The sequence below is a fragment of the Castanea sativa genome, chromosome 4 (assembly GCF_040712315.1).
Source record: "Castanea sativa cultivar Marrone di Chiusa Pesio chromosome 4, ASM4071231v1".
Classification (NCBI taxonomy): domain Eukaryota; kingdom Viridiplantae; phylum Streptophyta; class Magnoliopsida; order Fagales; family Fagaceae; genus Castanea; species Castanea sativa.
Window position 1 is genome coordinate 42,969,999 of NC_134016.1, and position 23,146 is coordinate 42,993,144.

The window sequence follows — 23,146 nt, forward strand, 5'->3', positions numbered from 1 at the left end:
ATGGATGTCTTAAATGCTAAAAAATAGCATTTTGCATTTTGCATTTTTAGCACCTTTGATAAAAATGCTGTTAGTAAATAATAATCCAATGCAAACCTTGCCACTTGAGAGAGAGAGTAGAGCGCACGTGAAATGCGTGTTTAAGCTGTCACCTTCTTCTTCTTCTTTTTTAATTTAATTTTTTTTATTAAGAAAACAGTGTCATTTTTAACATATCCCTCAAAAAGACAGGTAATCTCTTCTCACTGCCGACCTCTTCAAGACCATAACCACAATCTCTCGTTCTAATCTAAACTAAACTAAACGATGTATGTCCTATTTTTGTTTTTCACTGCATGCTCTAGCTCCACATCATTAATTTGTTGTATATATTCTTTTTTTTTCTTATTTATTTTTCGTTATAAAATAATTAAAGTTTAAAATAATAAAAAAATTAGAAAATTGTTATTCATATGTTCTTTTTTTTCTTAGACTCGTTAGAGACTTGTCAAAAAGCCACAATAGTTACCATAAAAAAATAAAGTCATAATAGTTTTACAACATTCTTAAATTAGTATGCTAACTTTCTTAAATTAGTATGTTAACTCATACATGAGTATGTTACAATAATATTTATAATGATTGATGAGTATGTCACACACAAATTATTTTTTTAATATATATATATATATATATATATATAACAAAACACATGGCATACTAAAAATAAAAATTGAAAAACAAAAAATGGCAAATTACAACTTACTCATTTGTGGTTTAATCGAAATTTAAGTTGCCTACCTGTGGTTTAAAATTTGACACTTTACTTACCTAAGGTTTAACCGAAATTTAAGTTGCTTACCTATGATTTGAAATCTCATGACACACGTGTTCTACTAGATTCTTTTCTATGTTATTTGATCTTGTATTTTTATGTTTTTTGTCTTTTGGAGGAAAGAAACATAAAAGTAAAGTAAAATCACATATTTAGCCATGTTTTTAACGGATGTGGGTTAAGGAAATCTAACTGAACTAACCTTAGGTGGGTAAAGTGTTAAATTTCAAATCACAAGTAGGCAATTTAAATTAGGTAAGTTGTAATTTGTACAAAAAAAAACCGCACCTTGAATGGTTTATTTATATCTTATCCAAAAATAAGAACAGTTTATCTATAAATAAAAAATACATGATATTTTAAAATTTATGAAATTGCAGAGTTCAATGGATGGAGGGATTCTATTCCTGGTCCTAGTCCGTGAGGAGTTAGATTAAATCTTATTATTTATAACCTTCTCCTCGCTTAGATTAACTTTCGTTTTTCTTCTTGTTCTTCTTCTGCACATCAGGTTCATCATCTACCCCTCTCTCTCTCGTGATATTTCTTTATTTTTTGTTTCATTTAAAGTTGTCTCTCTTCCATTTGTTTACTTTTTCCTTGACGTTGTTGTATTTGTTGACATCATTTTTTCTTTTTTTAATCTCTATAATATCTTGCAGCTTTTGTTTTCAAATTCAAGGATACAGCAAAATCGTATTAATGGAGATGACACTGCTGCCTCTCCAAACAATACAACAATTCACTCTAAGGAAGGTTTGGCCCCTCGCATCCGCATGTATTACCTCATAATTATTGCCAATTTTGCATTTAATGCTACAAGATAATGAGAACATCCACATGTGGTCTTAAGGACAATGCCCTAGGCTCAAGTCACCTCAATCGATTTAAGGGGATGATGAATTGTTAGAACTCCTGCTTTGCAAAGGAAATGTTCCCCAACTCACACCAACAAAAGCCTATGAATGATTCCCCTTTAGAATCACAAAGAGGAATGATTTTCCTAACGGTCATTGTCACATTGCAATTTTTCTTTTAAACCTCATCTTAATTCATATTATAGTTTAACCTTCTGAGCTTAAGACCAACGTCACTAGTTGGTCATCGACCTAGAAAGTAGTTTGTTTATTCTTTATGGGCACAGAGCGTGAGTTCTTCGAGTCTCAGTCTAGCAGCTCAATTCCAAACATCGAAACTTATGATCCAGGCCTTGAGTGCTTGACACAAAGAAAGAGAGAGAGGGGGGTTATGTTGGAAGGAAGGGGGGTGCAGATATGCAGAACACGTAGCTAACACTCATTGATACATTGTAAGCCTGGAACATGCATAAGTAGGTTAAGATCTATAGTATTGGTGTGTTGTCAAAGCCTAAAACCAGTTGCATTCCGTTTCTGGTATGATAAGGTGGTCAATGCTCCAATCCCCAGCACCTTGATATAGAAAGAAATGCAAATGGCAAGGGGTTCAACCAAGCAACTTCAGAAGGCTCCTTTGATGTGAAAAAAATATTGGTTAGGGAAGAAAATGGAGGAAAGTAAGGCATAACACCCCTATTTCCCGAGGACTATGTGAATGGTTCAAAGGAAAGTTCAGGGACATCAGTGTCTCCATGAGGCAAGTGTTTTGGTCTAAAGGATCCACTTTACCCCATTATAAAAGGGAGGGTATGATTGAGGAAGCAAAACAACAAATTGAAAAGCAAGTCAGTAAGAAACAGAAGAAAAAGTAGAAACTAAAAATAATTGAGATTTCTAGGTAATGAAAATGATCCCCTATCTTGCAAGAAATCAAAATACGCACCACCTCATGGCTGTATTATCCCCCTATCACCACCCCCATTTCTCTCTCTAAATTAAGAACTAGCACTAATTTATTTTACTGGGTGAGCAAGTTCGAATTTCCAAAAATTAGTCATTACTTAATCGGGACTAATTTGTTGTTGAGCATGGCTATGAGATCACTAGTGTTAGATTTGTTAAATGCTAAATTTTAGCACACAAGAACAAAAAGTAAGCTCCATTATAGTACTCACATTAGACATTGCAATAAATAAATAAATAAATGATTAGTTTTACACATTTTTGCTCAAAAAATAACCACATTAGTCAATCTATAACACTGTACATATACATTATTGCTACAATAACCATGTAAATATACATGGTTATTGTAGTTTTCGATTATATTATTTTAATATTTTTTTCTCACCCTTGTTAGAATCTTTCTCTCTTCCATTGACTCTCTCTTTAATGTCCAAAAAAGCAAGAGAGAAAAATGATTATTTAAAGGAAATGAGAATAATAGATAATTCAATGTGGATGTTTTTGCAAAGTTTTTGCGTACGTGGTGGGGTTGGTAGACTAGGTGGGGGAGGGCAAGGAGGCAGAGAGGACCAGAAAGCTAATACTAATATCCTATGGAATACAAATTCAAATAATTCTAGAGATTCTAAAAAAGGAAAGGTAGTATATTAACTAGAAAAATCAATCCTCTTCAACAGAGTTCCAAAAAAGCAATCCTAAAACTAATGAGTTCATGGAAACAAATTTACTGCAAAACCCAATTGTCAAAACATCAAGTATAGATATTATTATCAGCCAAAGAGCAAAAGTTCCCTCTAAACTACAAAAACAGCTCCAAACCTAACGACAGTAGAGCGTGACTGGTCCAAGAAAATGCAACTGGTGCGGACACGAGATATAGGCCCCCAATTATACACACGTATGGGAGGAAGAACAAAAAGAAGACGGCCCAACCTGTGGCCTTATGGATGGAGCCTATTAGTTATTGGGCTTGAGATTAAGCAAGCCCGAACATTTAATAATTAGGGTTTTGTGTTGTTAGGGTTTTGTGTTGTAGCTATTTAAACACTTTTTTGATTATTGTAACACAGCTTTTGAGAAATATAAAAAAAAAAACGTTTGTTTTCTTTTACACTGGTGCCGACTCCAGTTTGCTTGGTGCTGATTCCAAGCAGCCCTTAGGTGCTGACTCCTAGGATTTACTCTATCATTTTTCTTCTCTATTATACTATTGTGGTTGTCCTACGTCAGCTTTGGTATCAGAGCAGACTTCCGGTCCATTCAACACAACCGTAGACAACCACGCAAAGCCATCAAAAACAAAGGAGTAAGCCAACAATGACAGTACCTTTCAAGTTTTTGCCCCATGAGATTTTAAACAAGCCCAAGCCAGTCCCTGCAATCCGTGTATTCCCCCAAGCCCCACATGAGTTTCTCACCCCCAAACCAACAGAGAAGCCAGCGACGCCTCCCAAGCCGGTGACCACCATCCGTGCCCGCCTCTAATCTCAGAACCCACAGCCCACAAAAAAAAAAAAAAAAAAAAAAAGAGGAGAAAAGAAGAAGCAGAGACCCACGGACCTAGCCACCACAGCCACCAATCGCCGCGAAGCCCAACCGTCACCAGCCACCAACCGCCAGCCGCCGCGAAGCCCAACCGTCACCAGCCGCCAGCCGCCGCGAAACCCAGCGCTTCACCAACCGCCGCGAAGCCCAACCGTCACCGCTGCTGAGGACTTCAACCACCGCCGATGCCAAGGCCGAGACGAATAGCTTCCAGCTCCGCCGATGACTCCGGCGACTCCAGCTGCTGCCTCCGTCGACGCTCCAGCTGATGACTCCACCGTTTCTTTCTTTCTCTTTTAGTTTCTTTTGTTTCTAATAGCTTCTTTAGTTCAATGTTACGTTTTGGGAGTTGGGTTAGCAGATTTTGTTTTAAGCTGTAGTCTTTTACTGTATTTCACCCCCAAAAAAAAAAAAAAAAATTTATTGTATTTCAAAAAAAAAAAAAAAACACTGTTGCTGTGACAGCCCATTGCTTGTATTGGGCTTTAATTGTTTTCACAGGTTCCTCAGTCCAAGTCAATTCACTACTTGAAGAGCAGACCATGGCTGCCTAATGCAATACGTGGAGCCACTGACTAGGGTACAATTTTGACTCTATATTTTTGGTGGATTCAATTTTATCTCATTAAAAAATATTATCTTTATGTTTTTTTATGTGCATATCCCACCATACTCCATTATCCTATCCAATTTGTGCTCAGATTAATCGTTTTACTGTTTGTGTCCTCTTTTAGTACCCACTCTAAAATTCCAAAAAAAAAAAAAAAAAAGCCCAATTTCTTTGAAATATCTTATTCTTTTTGTGAAGCTTCTTGGAATTTGATGTTTATTTGGGCTATCTCGTAATACTGTGAACACTGTCACTATTTGTCTGCAATTCCTTCCTTTGATTCATCGATCTAGTCTCTACATGCACTTTTCTTGACCTTTAATTTTACATTGAGAATTGATTACTTGAATTTTTGGGAATCTCAACTGCATTCATAAATATTGTGTTGCATGCATCTACGTAGTGGTCGCGTCATGTCAAACCCTGAACATCAATCCACGTCCGAATCTAGGCCCTCTTTAGAGCAAACCATAGGAGACCTAGCTAAGAGTGTTCGTGATTTGCTGGATAGGGTAGAGCAAATTGAAACATCTCAAAGAGAGACCACTAACCATGAAGGAGATAACATGCATGGGCAAAATAACAATGGTCACTTTAATAGGGCTCCACACTTTGAACATGATCACTATAATCACTATGGTCCTAGGGATTATGATGATAGGATGTCTAAGGAAAGGATAGAAGCACCCACCTTTGATGGCTGCCTAGACCCATGGGTTTTCACTGATTGATTACGTCAAATGGAGAAATTCTTTGACTATTACCATTGGGCTGAGAATAGGAAAGTGAGGTATGCTAGAATGAAGTTAATTGGGAGAGCTGATCTTTTCTGGGAGGACCTTGAGGAAACCCTTAGGCGACGACGTGAGCCCCTCATTATTGATAGGATGGAGATGAAGGACGCCCTCTCGAGGAATTATCTTCCTCCAACTTATAGGAGCTCCCTCCTTGAGGAATGGGATCGCCTAAGGCAAGGCACTGCTCCTGTGACCGAATACATAGAGAAATTCAAGGAATTCCAGAGGCGAATTCGAATAGTTGAGGAAGAAGTTGTCACACTCAATAGGTTCAAGAAAGGTTTAAATGCTAACCTACTAGGCGAGATTATCACCCGAGGAGTCACCACCTTAAGAGAAGCCTATGACCTTGCTAGGAATTGTGAGTTAGCATCCAAATCTATCTTTTGGCGACGTTCTGAGCTTCGAAGCATTCCTCCCAACCCTCACCCTTTTGGTAGCAAACCTAAACTTGCCTTACCCCCTAAGGTCAACCCCAATAACATCCCGATACAAAAAGAGGACAAGGGAAAAGGTGTGATCAATGAGCCCTCAAGATTAGGCTCTCGCCTCCAATGCTTCAAATGCAATGGGATTGGACATGTCACAGCTAGATGTCCCTCTAGGACCCTTGTCATTCAAGAGGATGATGAAAAGGTAGAAAGTGTTGAAGAGCTAGTGTATGACCTAAATGCTGAAGAAGTCCAAGATGTTGAGGCCGAATGGGAAGATGATCCCAGCTACCTCACGTGCATTAGAGCCATATCCCCTCAGGTTGATGATTCCCAGGCTGTTTTTGGTGTCCCTAGAGTGAATGTGGTAAGGTGTGCTTTCACAGAACAAAGGGAAACTGATGATTGGCGAAGAAGTGCCATCTTCCAGACTTACACTAAGTGTGGAGACAAAACGTGCAAGGTTATTATAGATAATGGGAGTTACATTAATGCGGTGTCCTCTAACGTTGTTTCCCGCCTAGGCTTGAAATTGATCCCACACCCTAACCCATATAAAGTTTCTTGGGTGGATACTTCCTCCATAGCCATAAAAGAAAGATGTGTTGTCCCACTTCAATTCCTCACCTACAAGGCAGAAATATGGTGTGACGTAATTCCCATGGATGTAGGGCATATTATCTTAGGTAGACCTTGGCTTTATGATTTGGATGTCACCCTTCATGGGCGATCCAATTCTTGCTCATTTATGTTTGGAGGCAAGAAGATTGTGCTTAATCCTTTGAAACCCAAGCCAATCGACATGAGCAAGAAGCCAGAAGTACCGAAGGCGAAAGGTCTGAACATCATAAGCCCAAAGGCATTTGAGAGGGTAGCAGTTCAGGAATCCATTGTGTTTGTCTTGGTTGCTAGGGAACTTCATGGAGAGACCTGTGAGGAGCAACCTGAAGAAGTGAGGTCCGTGCTCCAGGAATTTAAGGATGTTTTCCCTGAGGAACTCCCCGACCAATTACCGCCCATGCGTGATATCCAACACGCCATAGATTTTGTGCCCGGAGCGACCCTACCTAACTTGCCCCATTATAGGATGAGCCCTGCAAAACATGCCGAGTTGCAAAGACAATTAGAAGAACTACTTAGGAAGGGTTTTGTTCGTGAGAGCATGAGCCCTTGTGTAGTCCTTGCACTCTTAACTCCAAAAAAAGATGGGACTTGGAGGATGTGTGTTGATAGTCGTGCCATCAACAAGATCACTGTGAAGTATCGTTTTCCTATCCCTCGGTTGGATGACATGTTGGATATGATGGCTGGAGCAACGATCTTCTCCAAGATAGACTTGAAAAGTGGCTATCATCAAATTAGGGTTCGTCCTGGTGATGAGTGGAAAACTGCCTTCAAGACGAAAGATGGTTTATATGAGTGGATGGTTATGCCTTTTGGATTGTCCAATGCTCCTAGTACCTTTATGAGAGTGATGACTCAAGTGCTCAAGCCTTTTATGGGAAAATTCCTGGTTGTGTACTTTGATGATATCCTCATTTATAGTAAGTCTAGGGAGCAACACTTAGACCACCTAACTCAAGTTTGCACAACCCTTAGGAAGGAGAGTTTATATGGTAACCTCAAGAAGTGCTCTTTCTTTACAGATAAAGTAGTCTTCCTAGGTTTGATTGTGTCATCTGAAGGAGTTTCTGCCGACCCCCAGAAAGTTCAAGCAATTATGGATTGGCCCGAGCCTAAGACTATACATGAGGTTCAAAGCTTTCATGGGCTCGCTTCCTTTTATCGCCGATTCATCAAAGGATTTAGTACCATTATGTCTCCCATCACTGACTGCTTGAAACATGGGGAGTTTACTTGGACAAAGGCTGCTACTAAGGCCTTCAAGGAGGTGAAACAGAAGATGACTGAGGCACCTGTCATGCGTCTCCCTGATTTCACCAAGCCTTTTGAAGTGGAATGTGATGTCTCAGGTATTGGCATAGGGGGAGTACTTAGTCAAGAGCGTCACCCAATTGCCTATTTCAGTGAGAAGTTGAATGATGCTAAGCAGAAGTACTCCACGTATGACAAAGAATTTTATGCCATTGTACGAGCTCTTTGGCATTGGCATCATTACTTGTTGTCTCGAGAGTTTATTATCTACTCTGATCATGAAGCTTTGCGTTATCTCAATTCCCAAAAGAAGCTAAATTTTAGGCACGGTAGTTGGGTTGAATTTCTGCAACGCTACTACTTTGTGGTGAAACATAGAGCGGGAGTTGAGAATAAGGCTGCTGATGCACTGAGTCGAAGAGTGTCTTTGCTACCAGTCATGAGTGTTAAGGTCACTGGGTTTGAACGACTTAAGGATGACTATCAATCATGCCAAGATTTTGGGGAGCTCTACACTAGCCTAAGTAATGCTTCACATCCCGTCTTGGATGATTATACCCTTCAAGATGGTTACTTGTTCAAAGCCAACAAGTTGTGTATCCCTCGGTCGTCAGTGAGAGATTTTCTAGTTTGGGAGATACATGCAGGAGGCCTTGCAGGTCATTTTGGCCGAGATAAGACAATTGAGGAAGTGGAACGTCAATTCTATTGGCCTGGTCTTAAGAGGGGCGTTGCTAAGATAGTTGGTCAGTGTCGTACATGTCAACTAGCCAAACATCGCAAGCAAAACACTGGTCTGTACACGCCTTTACCTGTGCCAGATCGCCCGTGGCAGGACGTGAGTATGGACTTTGTGCTAGGTTTGTCCCGCACCTTTAGGAAGCATGATTCTATCCTAGTAGTTGTTGATCACTTCTCTAAGATGGCTCATTTCCTACCATGTTCTAAGACTTCTGACGCTTCTAAAATTGCAAAGCTTTACTTTGATGAGATTGTCAAGCTTTATGGTCTCCCCAAAACCATAGTGTCAGATAGGGATGTTCGCTTCATCAGTTATTTTTGGAAGACCTTGTGGCATTTAGTAGGCACCAAATTGAAATTTTCCACGGCATTTCATCCTTAAACTGATGGTCAAACTGAGGTGGTTAATCGTAGCCTAGGGAACCTCCTTCGGTGTCTAGTGGGTGAAGCCAATCGGAATTGGGATTCAATTCTTCCTATAGCCCAACTTGCATATAATAGCTCTGTCAATAGGTCTATAGGCATTAGTCCTTTTGAGGTTGTGCATGGATATACACCTAGGAAGCCCTTAGATCTTTTGCCCATGTCCCCACATGTTAGGATTTCTGAATCTGCTGAGGCATTCGCACGACATGTTCATGATTTGCATACTGAGATTCACAAAAAAATTCAGGTAAGTAATTCTCAATATAAAATTCATGCTGATACTCATCGGTGTCATGCAGAGTTTCAGGTAGGAGATTATGTCATGATTCAGATCCGACCTGAACGGTTTCCTTCTGGGACCGTTAAGAAATTGCAGGCTCGTAGTGCCGATCCGTTCAAGTTATTGAAACGAATGGGCCCAAATGCATATGTCATTGACCTCCCTCATGATTATGGTATTAGCTCCTCCTTTAATATTGAGGATCTAGTTGCTTATAAAAGCCCTACAGCTATTCCTGATACTCCTTTTGATGAGCCTTTACTTAATCCTTTTAATGCCCCTATGCCTACCCCTTTACCCTTAAATTTGCCCTATGCACATAAAGAATCTATTGATGCTATTTTAGATGAGCAAATTGTTTCTACCAGGGATGGAGGAGTTCACCGTTTCCTAGTTCGGTGGCGCGGGCGACCAGATTCCGATTGCACATGGATTACTAGAGATGAGCTACAGCGACTGGATCCTGACTTACTGGAGTACTATCAGAGCTCTTCAGCTTTCCACTCGACGGGGTCGAGTTCCTCTCACCCGGGGGGAGTTGGTGCGGACACGAGATATAGGCCCCCAATTATACACACGTATGGGAGGAAGAACAAAAAGAAGACGGCCCAACCTATGGCCTTATGGATGGAGCTTATTAGTTATTGGGCTTGAGATTAAGCAAGCCCGAACATTTAATAATTAGGGTTTTGTGTTGTTAGGGTTTTGTGTTGTAGCTATTTAAACACTTTTTTGATTATTGTAACACAGCTTTTGAGAAATATAAAAAAAAACGTTTGTTTTCTTTTACACTGGTGCCGACTCCAGTTTGCTTGGTGCTGATTCCAAGCAGCCCTTAGGTGCTGACTCCTAGAGTTTACTCTATCATTTTTCTTCTCTATTATACTATTGTGGTTGTCCTACGTCAGCAACACTGCAAAAAATATATATATATATATATATATATATATATATATATATATATATATATATATATATATATATCGATTACGATTTAAATTTTCACTGAACTGCTGCATTATTTTTTACAATTCAACCCATATTTTCAGTGTTTTCTTAGGCTTAGTTTACAGTATTTCTTTCATCTTTCTCTGCTGCAATTTAAAATTGCTATGCTTTTTCTTTTTTTGAGCAATCAGAAATAATGGTTGCAATTATATGGATTGTCCTCTATGCAGTTTCACTAAGAATAGTTAGGTATACAAAAGTGCTTACCACAGCCAAGAAAGAGAACCAAAAATCCATAAACTGATACCAAAGCAATAATAAAAGTGTTAAACTTGAAACTAAAATCTTATGAATAGTGGAGCTAAGGAAGATGTTTTGCACAGATCATGCACCTGTAGAGCAGTAAAAGAAAGGGCGCATTAGTTACACATCACACGCATGATACAATGCACTTGAAATTCCACTAGACATGAATTGGATCTTATATTCTGTTGTAGGACTTTAAAAGTAGGAAGTAAGGGTGCAACATTTGATGCAACAAGAAAAATAATTCGTAATCTCTGCTCTAATGGTTAAGAGATGTCATTTTTTGGTTTCACATGTTGTGCAAACTAAAAACCAGCTCATCTTTGAACAATGGAAGGACATTCTTAAGAACGTAAAAAAAAAAAGAGGATGACTTTGAGATGAGAAAAGTTGCATAGATCACTATTATCCATAGAAACATCATGCCAAGTTAAATTTAATTAAAGGGAGTAGATATATCATAGAGTCTAAAGAGAATAATTGCACAGATCACTATTACCCATAGAAATCCTTGGCATATTAAAACAAATTAAAAGGACAAGAAATATCATAAAAAGAAAAAAACCCCTTCCAACAAAAAGATGAATCAATTTTACATTTCTCTGAAGAATGTGAGAAGGGCTACAGTGTTTCTAATTGTAACATCTTTAGTGGATGGACAATCCCCATCTCTTCTTCTGCCTAAAGAAAGAAAGAATTTACATAGATATACAAATTGTCACTACTGTTTCATCTTAGAGGCACCATATCACCTTCAGCCTCCTTTAAAACTGCAAAAAATCTCCTCCTTATCAAACTCCCTCTCTAAAGACAGCCTCTTAGTTTCATCTAAGCAAGCAAACTCCAGGCCATCAATAGTAGGCCTCCAAGATTCAAGCTCTTAATGTAAATTCCTATAAAATTCCACCACTTGATATTGAACCTTCCTATCAGCCTAATAAAGCACTCCCTCAACCTCAACTCCCCTAATGTGATTGGTTTGCCTATGTGAGTTAGCCAACCTATGAAAAATCAGAATATTATTATCCCCCTCTTTTATGAATAAGGCCTTGGATTTTTGCCTCCAAGAAATTTTCTCCAAAGAATTTAAATGATCGATATCAGCTTTGATCACAGTTCTTCTAGATCCATTTTCTAGAGACAAAACTTGCAACTCTTCTCTCATATCAAGATCCAACAACTCAGTCTAAAGACATTTTTTCCTAAAAGTCGTGTCCCCAAACACATGCTTGTTCCAATGCTTCAAGTCACCTTTCAAAGCCTTCAATTTACAAGCTAAAATATAACTAGGAGGCCCCACAAAGTGATAACCACTCCACAACTACTGAACTTAATCCACAAAACCCTCCATTTTCAGCCACATATTTTCAAATTTAAAAGCACTCTTCCCCCTCAACATACCTCCTACCTCCACTAAGATAGGAAAATGATATGATACCACCCGAGAAAGAGTCTTACCAGTCACATCCAAAAAATGATCCTCCTAGTCAGCTGAAATCAAATCCCTATCAATTTTGGACATGGAAGGATTTTCAGAATCACAAAACCAAGTGTAATCGCCCCCCTTCAAAGGCAAATCAACCAGATTATTTTTCTCAATAAAGTCAGAGAAATGAACATGGCTAAGCTAAAAGAGTTACAACCAAGTCTCCCTACTAGATATCTGATGATGTTGAAATCACCAATCAAACACCATGCCAAGCTCCACCGCAATCTCACAGAATCAAGTTCCACCCACATTGCATTCCTAGCCTAGCACTGTCATCAAACAGACCTTACACCCCCAAATAAACCTGTCTAACAAAGCCCATTCAAACTTTTCTACCACTCCCTTCAACAAAATGGAAACAGAAAATCTACCTACAAAACAATCAACTTTCTCAAACACCCTCCAGTCCCCATGCCAACAAAATACCCCCAGCAGTGTGAATTGCATCCAAAACTGCCCAATCAACCAAAGGGCTGCCCCAAAAACTTTTCACAATGGTAGAGTTAATACTATCCAATTTGGCAGAGTTATTTAAACCCCTCACATTCCAAGATAGGATTTTCAAATTCATTAATACTGATCTGAGTCCAACCTAATGGGTTTCATACTACCTCTTGAATTCCTACCAAACTTCCAGTCATAATTAATAGAAGAAACTAAACTCCTTGATTCTCGCATACCTTTCCTACTATTGTTCCCTGTCCGGCTAGAAGCCAACCACTTACTCATTTAATTGGTCAGGTATGTATCATCCATGGAGTGCTATCAAAATCTCAAAACAAAGATAAGCCAATTCCCAAAATTATATAACCAAGGAGGCATTATGATATCAAATGGGATGCAATAGCATTAGAGAGTACAGACTAGTCTCTAGGAAGATTGATAGCATAAAACAAAATCCAAACAGAAATGACAAAAGAAAAGTGAAAATAATGCTTCATTGACATAATATAAGGATTCTAAATAATTTTCTTACTAGTATCTCCAAGCACAAATGATTCAGAGCAAACCCTCCAAATGATGAATGTAATGATAGCCAAATATAAGTGGTCCTCCCAGAAAATGCAATACTGCAAAATATATATATATACCAGTTAGACAGTTACACAAGTGATTAAGCCTCCATGTAAAGATGAATCTATAGAAAGGCACATATTAAAGACTTAATATCAATAGTACGAAATTGGCATCAGAAGGTTCTTAGCTTATCTATACAAATATTCTCAAAATTCCATACAAACCTCATAAGTAATTAGAAAAAAGAATGATCCCTAACCTCATCTTCATAGTCCACTTAATTGAACAAATATTGTATCATGTACAACCCTGATATTGTATCATTTGGTATTAGAGCACAAATCTGGTCCTCTTTTTCCCTACCACTTTGATCATTTGAGTCCTAGATTTCTTTGTGTTTCTTTTTTTTTCTCCCTCCATTCAAGATCCTAGAATTTAGATCTAGGTTCCTTGTGCCAATCAAATCTGTGGCTGTTGCAAATATCACAGATTTGATCACTTGTGCTGTTGCTTCTATTTACAATTTTTTCAAAGATTGTGAAGCTTCGAAGGAGAGGAAGTAGAGGTGGAATAAGGGGGAATCAAATGGACGTTGGGGAAGGAGTCGAAGCCAACCCTCCGGTGGGGAGGACTGTTGGACAGAATCAAAATATAGAGAGAGAAGACACAATTGCTGAATTAAGGAGACAAGTTGCGGCACTTATAGAGGTGGTGCAGCGTATGCAACCTCCTCATGAGAATACCAATGAGTCCGATGACTCTCATTCTCATTTTGAGAACCCTTTTGGAGTTCCTCCAAGGGGTAGACCTTATGTGGAAAGAAGCGAGCCAAGGCTTGACTACAACTTCAAGGTTGAAATTCCAGAATTTCAAGGGAGTCTCAAACAGGAAGACTTTGTGGATTGGCTTAACACCGTTGAAAGGGTGTTTGATTATTATGAAATTATGGATGAAAAGAAAGTGAAGCTAGTTGCTATTTGCCTTAAAGGGAGAGCTTCCGCTTGGTGGCAACAATTGCAAATTTCTCGCCAAAGAAGTGGTAAAGTCAAGATCAAGAGTTGGGAGAAGATGAAGAAAAAGCTCCGTGAGCAATTTCTTCCTTTCAACTACACCCAATCACTCTACAAAGACCTACACAACCTTAAGCAAGAAGGAAGTGTAGAGGAGTATACGGAGGTGTTTCACCAACTTGTGGTAGGGATAGATTTGAATGAAAGTGAAGAACAAATGGTTGCAAGGTACTTGAGTGGATTGACCCATCCATCCAAGATGTCCTTAGCCTTCAAACATTGTGGAATGTGTTGGAAGCCTACAACCGGGCTTTACTGGTGGAGAAGCAACAAACTAGGCCCGCTTTAAGGTCTGGACAGTGGGGCTCCAGGTCTGGGCAGGGGATTTCTAACCAATATAAGGTTGGGAATTCAAGTACAAATGGGAGAGGAGAAACTTCTGGGGTTAGGCAGCAACCAGCAGGTCATAAATCTGCTAATACAGCCCCAAAACAGTCCCAAACAGTCACTGCTGGCGGGGGTAGACAGCAACAGGTAGGAACTTTCAAATGTTTCAAGTGTAGAGAGCCGGGGCATCGCTCTTCGGATTGTAGGAAGAAGGCTCTTATGTTGGAGGAAGTAAAAGAGCTTGAACATGAAGATGGAGAACCCATTTTTGATCAACCTTCAAATGAGGTTGGTGGTGATCTTGAAGAAGTAGAGGGCTTGACACTTATGATGAGAAAGACTCTTCTTGCTCCTAAATTCAATTCTAAAGAAGATCGGTTGAGAACCAATATTTTTTATACAACTTGCAGCATTGGAGGAAGAGTTTGTAGTATGATCATTGATGGGGGAAGTTGTGAAAATGTGGTCTCTCAGGAGGTGGTTGATAAGTTGAGGCTTGCCACTCAAGATCACCCATATCCTTACAAACTTTCTTGGTTCAAGAAGGGTAGTGAGGTGAAAGTAATAAAGCGTTGCTTGGTGCCATTTTCTATCCGGAAGAAATATTTTGATCAAGTTTGGTGTGATGTAGTACCAATGGATGCGTGCCATATCCTTCTTGGAAGACCTTGGCAATATGATCACCAAACGACACATGATGGGAAGAAGAACACCTGTACCTTAAGCAAAGACAATCAGCAATTTACTTTATTGCCAATGAAGGAAAAGGTGACTTCTAAATCCTCTACAACCTCTTTACTCGCTTCTAAAAGCTTCATTGAAGAAAGTCAAGATAGTGGCTACATTTTGGCATTAATTCTAGTCAACACAATGGCTGGAACTAATGTTCCTAGTGCTGTCACTGAGTTATTACAGCAATATGGTGATGTTTTTCCCCATGAGTTACCTCCTAACTTGCCTCCTATGCGAGTCATTCAACATGCCATTGATTTGGTACCGGGTGCACCCCTTCCAAACAAGGCAGCATGTATGGCTCCAAAGGAGAAGGAAGAGTTGCAAAAAGAAGTTCAAGAGCTTCTTGACAGAGGCTACATTCGGGCTAGTATTAGCCCTTGTGCGGTACCCGCTCTCTTGACTCCTAAGAAGGATAGCTCTTGGAGGATGTGTGTGGATAGTAGAGCTATCAACAAGATCACAACCAAGTATCGTTTTCCAAATCCTAAATTGGATGACATGCTAGATTGCCCGGCGGGTGTAGAGGTGTTTTCCAAGATTGATTTGCGAAGTGGGTATCATCAAATTAGAATTTGCCTAGGAGATGAATGGAAAACGGCCTTCAAGACACATCATGGATTATTTGAATGGCTTGTTATGCCATTTGGTTTGACAAATGCACCTAGCACTTTCATGAGGGTGATAACACAAATGTTGCAACCATTATTGGGTGTTCGTGTTGTGGTGTTATTTTATGATATTTTGGCATATAGCCGCTGTTTGGAGGATCACTTGGTGCATCTACAACTTGTGCTTGACATTTTGAGGAGAGAAAAGTTTTATGGTAACATGAAAAGTGTAGCTTTAGGATGGATCAAGTGGTGTTCTTGGGGTATGTTGTGTCTTCCAAAGGAGTGCTCGTGGATGAAAACAAGGTAAAGGCAATTGTTGATTGGCCTACAGCTTCTAGTGTGCACGAGGTGAGGAGTTTCCATGGTCTTGCTACCTTTTATAGAAGGTTTATTAGCAATTTTAGCACCATTGCAGCACCTCTCACCAATTGTCTCAAACAAAATTCCTTTGTTTGGACTGATGAAGCCTAAGAAAGCTTCCAACTTTTGAAGAGGAAGTTACCCAAAGCTCCTATCCTTGCCTTGCCCAATTTTGACAGGATATTTGAGCTTAATTGTGATGCATCAGGAGTGGGAATTGGGGGTGTCCTTAGCCAAGAAGGGCAGCCCATAGCATTCTTTAGTGAGAAGTTGAATGAAGCATATTCTACCTATGACAAGGAATTCTATGCTATTGTTCAAGCCATCAAGCATTGGAGTTACTATTTGGCCTACAAGGAGCTTATTCTACATACCGATCATGAGGCTTTGAAATATCTCAATAGCCAATCTAATATGAACAAGAGGCATGCTATGTGGGTAAGCTTTTTGCAGCAACTCACTTTCTCATTGAAACATCAGTTGGGAATTCTCAACAAAGTGGATGATGGGTTGAGTAGGAGGACTAATTTCTTGGTGGAAATGCAAGCTAAGGTCGTTGGTTTTGAAGTTTTCAAGGAGAATTACCAAGATGACCCACATTTTGGTGATCTATACCAACAATTGCAGCAAGGACAGCAACCTGCCAAGTCTGACTTTTGGTTGAAGGATGGATTTCTTTTCAAAGGGCTGAAATTATGTGTGCCTAAATGTTCTCTAAGGGAGTTGATGATTATTGAGCAACATAATTTGGGGCATTTTGGCAAATCAAAGATCCTAGAATTCCTTAAACAAGACTACTTGGTAATTAATTTTTCTTGTATTGTCGCGCGGATACAATAGTGTTTTACAGCCATACAATATGCTCAAAAAAGATTTCTTAACACTAGAATCTTGCCTTGTAGCTTGTGAAGAAGCCTGGCTACCTCGGATTAGTCACAAAATTTAAGGCCTGGCTACCTCGAATTAGTCACAAAATTCTTTGGTTTTTATTCTCCTCGAACAGACCCACGATGACCCTGGGATTCGCCAAAAAGATCAAGGCAGAGTTCTGGAAAAACCGTTGGTTAAGAGGGGGATTTAAGCACCCTCCGGACGCAACGGTGTGAGAGAAATATCTCAGAAAAAGGTTGCTACCTCCACATTAAAGATCCTGCACCTACCTCCCTGGCCGCATTAATGGGGGAGTGACCCCTGAATAGTAGAAGTCAGTCTTCTTGCTATCATTTAAAGATTTCCAGAGGATGGTGGATGGGACAGGTGTCTAATAGGGTGATTTGCATTACATGTGGATAAAGAGGGAAGAAGAAGAAGTATTTAAAGAGGGAAGAGAGTAAAGAAAAGGGGCGCGAGAAAAATATTAAAGACTGTAACCTTTGAAAGAAGAAGGAGAAATAATATATAAGTTGTTCTCGGCTTACGTCCGAGGAGGTCCATTTTGCCCTGTTTGTCTATTGTTTGCAAATACTGTAACATTCAAGCCTGTTTAAGGCTCGTTGGGCCTGAGCCCACGTGTGTTTTTTGGGTCCAAGTGCAATTGTGTCCTTACAATTGGCACCGTCTGTGGGAATCTAGTGTTGAAGGAACTGGAACACCATGGCAGGCTTAGGCTCACACCATGCAGAATTTCAGGGATCGCAACCTGAGGATCTTTTCGAGTGTCTTGAGCGCCGGAGGGATCGAGAGGGTAGCGTTCACACCGAGTATCCTAGAGCGAGTCATACTCACGGTGGAGGAGATAGTACCACCCATGAAGATGGTGCCAAAGCCATGCAGAAGGAGATCAATCATCTTAAGAGGAAGTTACGCCGCGTCAAACGGAGGCATTCGCCATCCTCATCTAGTCTTTCTCCAGGGAGATCCCGGGGAAATAGTTACAGTTCAAGGTCATGGTCTCCCCCCAGCAAAACATCCTCTTGTGAAGAGAATGGCTCACCAGGTTATAGGCACAAGAAGCTCCCCTCCATGGGCTTGGGGAACGATGCTTTGAGCCGAGCGTTGCACCAACTCTCCAAATCACCATTCTCACGTAGGATTGAGAATGGAAGACTCCCCAGAAGGTTCACCCAGCCCACCTTTACCATTTATAACGGCTGGACTGACCCAGTGGAACATGTGAGCCACTTTAACCAGAGAATGGCAGTGCATTCTCACAATGAGACCTTGATGTGCAAAGTCTTCCCTTCTAGCTTGGGACATGTTGCTATGAGGTGGTTCAACAGTCTGAAATCTAGGTCTGTAGGTTTGTTCGGGGAACTGACTAGAGCATTCGCGTCACGGTTTATTACATACAGCAGAGTTCCTCGACCGTTGGACTCGCTGTTATCTATGGCTATGAAGGAGGGTGAGACGTTGAAAGCATACTCCGACAGGTATTGGGAGATGTTTAACGAGATAGACGGTGATTTTGATGAGGTGGTGATCAATACTTTTAAAGTAGGTCTTCCAACCGATCATGACTTGAGGAAGTCCTTGACCAAGAAACCCGTACGAAGTGTACGTCGCCTCATGGACCGTATTGATGAATACAAAAGGGTCGAGGAAAACCAACAGCAGGGGAAGGGTAAGGCGAAGGTTATCCCGCAGGAGAGAAGGGATTTCAGGTCGGACAGATATCACAACAACCAGCTGAGAAGAGATTACTCCGGACAGTCTGGCTCGGCGGCACCTCAGACCGTTAATACTGTATTTCGAGAACCGATGCACCAGCTACTGGAGAAGGTCCGTAAGGAACCCTACTTCAGATGGCCCAGTAAGATGGCGGGGGATCCTGCCAGGAGGAATTAGAATCTCTTTTATCAGTACCATCAAGACGTGGGTTATACTACCGAGAACTGTCGGACCATCTGGAACCACTTAGAGTAGCTCGTCAGTGAAGGAAAATTAAAGCAGCACCTGTACCAACCTAGCGGACAGGGCAGTCAGTCTGGCTCGAATAATCAGAGGAATAATTTATCTCGGCCTCCTTTGGGAACGATCAACGTTATCTTCGCTGCGCCTGGCAGGACTAGCTCGTGTCCCACCAGGGTGATGGCAGTTTCACACTCCCAAGTCGAGGAGTGGGGCTCCAAGCTGAAGAGATTGAAGTTGAATGTGCCTGTCTTGGGATTTTCAGAGGAAGATAAGGCTGGAACCATCCAACCCTATGACGACGCCCTAGTGGTCACTCTGAGGATAGGGAATTATGATGTAAAAAGGGTGATGATTGATCAAGGCAGTGGCGCGGATATCATGTATCCTGACTTATTCAAGGGGTTGAAGTTGAAGTTGGAGGACCTCACCCCTTACGACTCACCGTTAATAAGTTTTGAAGGGAAAGCCGTTATACCAAAGGGACAGATTCGGTTGCCCGTGCAATCTGGCTCCGAGATGGTTGAGGTGGATTTTATCGTGGTCGATGCATATTCCCCATACACAGCCATCCTTGCCCGGCCCTGGCTGCACGCTCTAGGGGCTGTTTCCTCTACCTTGCATGTTAAGGTTAAGTTCCCTTCAGGGGAGTGCATTGAAGAGATTCTCGGCAGCCAATTGATGGCCAGGCAATGCATATCGGCCGCAGTGCTGCATCAGACCGAAGCGCAGTCCTCGACCTCGGTTGTGAAAGACTTATAGCAATTAACGACTTTGGATGCGCCCGACGTGGTGACAGCAGAGGAGGCCATATGCGAAGACATTGAGAAGTTTTTGATATCGGATGATCCCGAAAGGTTCCTCCAGGTTGGGGTATATTTACCACATTAGGAGAAAATGGAATTGGTGGAGTTTCTAAAGAACAACATCGATGTTTTTGCCTGAGACCCCTATGAAGCTCCGGGTGTTGATCCAAGTTTCATTTGTCATCATTTGAACGTCAATCTTGCTATTCCTCCTAGAAGGCAGCCCCCTCAGCGTTCCTCCAATGAGCATTCTGAAGCCGTTAAAGAGGAGGTGCTCAAGCTCAAGAAGGCTGGGGCTATCAAGGAAGTTTTTTATCCGAAGTGGTTGGCGCATAAGGTTGTGGTCAAAAAGAAAAATGGAAAATGGCGAGTATGTGTAGACTTCACAGATTTAAACAAAGCCTGCCCAAAGGACTCGTTCCCGATGCCCCACATCGACCAGCTAGTGGACGCCACCGTCGGACATCCTCAGATGAGTTTTTTAGATGCCTTCCAGGATTATCACCAAATTCCATTAGCAACAGAACATCAGGAGAAAACTGCTTTTATTACTCCAACAGGGAATTATCACCATAAAGTGATGTCGTTCGGGTTGAAGAATGCTGGGGCTACTTATCAAAGGATGATGACTAGAATGTTTGAATTGCAGCTGGGAAAGACCATTGAGATATATGTAGATGACATGGTAGTGAAGAGTAAGACGATATCTGCGCACGTGAAAGATTTGGACGACACTTTTCAGGTACTTAGAAAGTACAGGTTGCGTCTTAATGCCTCGAAGTGTTCTTTTGGGGTGAGTTTTGGTAAGTTCTTGAGTTATATGGTTACTCATAGAAGGATAGAGGTGAATCCGGCACAGGTTAGAGACATTCAAACTTCACAGCCACCTCGGAATCCAAAGGAAGTTCAGAAATTAACCGGAATGATCGCTGCTCTCAACAAGTTCATCTCGTGGTCAGCTGACCGATGCAGGCCTTTCTTTCAACTGTTGAATAAATGGAAGGGGTTCCAATGGTTCGAGGAGTGCATTGTAGCCTTCCAACAACTTAAGGAATATCTTTCCCGGCCACCCATTATGTCTCGGCCTGAAGTAGATGAGGTCCTATTTGCGTATCTGGCAGTGGCCGTTCATGCGGTCAGCCTAGTCCTCATAAGGGACGACGGTGGGGTGCAAAGACCGGTCTACTATGTCAGCAAGACGCTGAATGATGCCGAGGTGCGTTACTTACTTTTGGAGAAAGCACTTTTAGCTGTAGTTCATGCCACACGGAGGCTTCCTCATTATTTCCAGTCCCACACCGTTGTAGTTTTGACCCAACTGCCTCTTAAGTCAGTATTGCATAGTGCCGACTACTCAGGAAGGGTGGCTAAATGGGGAACTATTTTGGGGGCCTTTGACATCAAATACATGCCACGTACCTCGGTGAAGGGCCAGGTTCTTGCAGATTTGGTGGTAGAGTTCGCTGAACCATTGTTGGAAGAAACTTTGAAGGAATCACACATGGATGAGAAATCAGTTGGCATGATTACAAACGAAAGACCTTTGACTTGGAACGTATCCATTGATGGGGCAGCTAACCAGAGAGGGTCTGGCATCGGACTCGTCCTGGTATCCCCCGAAGGGATTGTCTTCGAAAAATCCCTAAGGTTGGCGTTCTCGACTACTAATAATGAGGCCGAGTACGAAGCAGTTTTGGTCGGCATGAACATGGTACATAGGATGGGCAGAAAGGAAGTTCACATGCTCTCGGATTCTCAGTTAGTGGTCGGCCAGGTGACCGGGACCATGGAGGCTAGGGACCCAAGAATGCAAGAATACTTGACCGAGGTCAAACGTTTACAATCTAAATTCGATTCCTTTATCTTGTCTTACGTTTCTAGAAGTGGAAATACGCATGCAGACTCTTTGGCCACCTTAGCGACGTCCTCGGCTCAGGGTTTACCTAGGATTATCCTTGTCGAAGATTTGCTAGCGCCAGCTCTTACCACTGTTGGTGCAGCCCGGATCCATTTGATAAGGCCTAGACCTAGTTGGATCGATCCTATGATATCTTTTTTGAAAAACGACATTCTTCCCGACGACAAGTCTGAAGCAGACAAGATCCGTCGAAAGGCACCGCGTTTCTGGTTGTCCGAGGATCAGAAATTGTATAAACGGTCCTTCTCCGGACCATATTTGTTATGCGTGCACCCCGAATCAACGGAGGCGCTTTTGGAAGAACTGCATGAGGGAATTTGTGGTAGCCATACTAGGGGAAGGTCCCTAGCTCATAGGGCACTCACTCAAGGATATTGGTGGCCGAATATGCAGAGGGAAACTCAGGACTATGCAAGAAAGTGTGACCAATGCCAGAGGTTCGCTCCTAACATCCATCAACCTAGGGGAGTCCTTAACCCTCTCTCCAGTCCTTGGCCTTTCGCTCAATGGGGATTGGACATAGTAGGACCGTTTCCGAGGGTTGTAGGAAACAAAAGGTGGCTGCTTGTGGGGACCGATGACTTCACCAAATGGGTAGAGGCTGAGCCCTTGGTAAATATTAGGGACATCGATTCCAAGAAGTTCATCTGGAAAAACATCATCACTAGATTTGGAGTACCACATACACTCATTTCGGGCAATGGCGTTCAATTTGATAGTAGAGCTTTTAGGAAATATTGTGGTGACATGGGCATCATAAATAAATACTCCACTCCAGCTTATCCTCAGGGAAACGGGCAAGCCAAGGCCGTTAACAAGGTTATAGTTAGTGGACTCAAGAAAAGGCTGGACGATGCGAAGGGTAGATGGGTAGAAGAACTACCACACATTCTATGGACGTATCGAACTACGCCGCGCAGATCCACAGGAGAAACGCCATTATCTATGATTTATGGGGCCGAAGCAGTGATACCTTTAGAGTTGGGCTTCCCCACATTAAGGACGAGTACTTTTAGCCCAGAAAATAACAACGGCCTCCTGGAGAAGAGCCTAGATTTAGTTGAGGAACAGCGAGAGACAACTATGGTACAAATGGCTTATTATCAGCAGAAGCTTAAACAAGGATATGATGCCCATGTGAAGCTCAGGCCACTCATGCCTAGGGATCTGGTCCTGAGAAAGGTTGTAGGTACTGCTAGAAACCCAACCTCGGGTAAATTAGGACCAAACTGGGAAGGACCACATCAGATTATTTCTGTAGCAGGCATAGGATCATATCGACTAGCTGATATAGATGAAAAAATTGTACAACGTCCGTGGAATGTAAACAACCTTTGAAGGTATTATTATTAATAAAGGGCGCTTTTGTC

General features: G+C 41.4%; 1 long non-coding RNA gene across 1 annotated transcript in view; it reads right to left on the reverse strand.

Moving 5' to 3' along the window:
- Nucleotides 1-12,920: 12,920 nt before the first annotated feature.
- The window catches only part of LOC142630319 (uncharacterized), a 39,601-nt gene continuing 29,375 nt past the window's right edge, over nt 12,921-23,146 (reverse strand). Inside the window, exon 4 of the long non-coding RNA XR_012843281.1 lies at nt 12,921-13,155. This is a non-coding gene — a long non-coding RNA (uncharacterized LOC142630319). The remainder of the gene's footprint in view (nt 13,156-23,146) is intronic.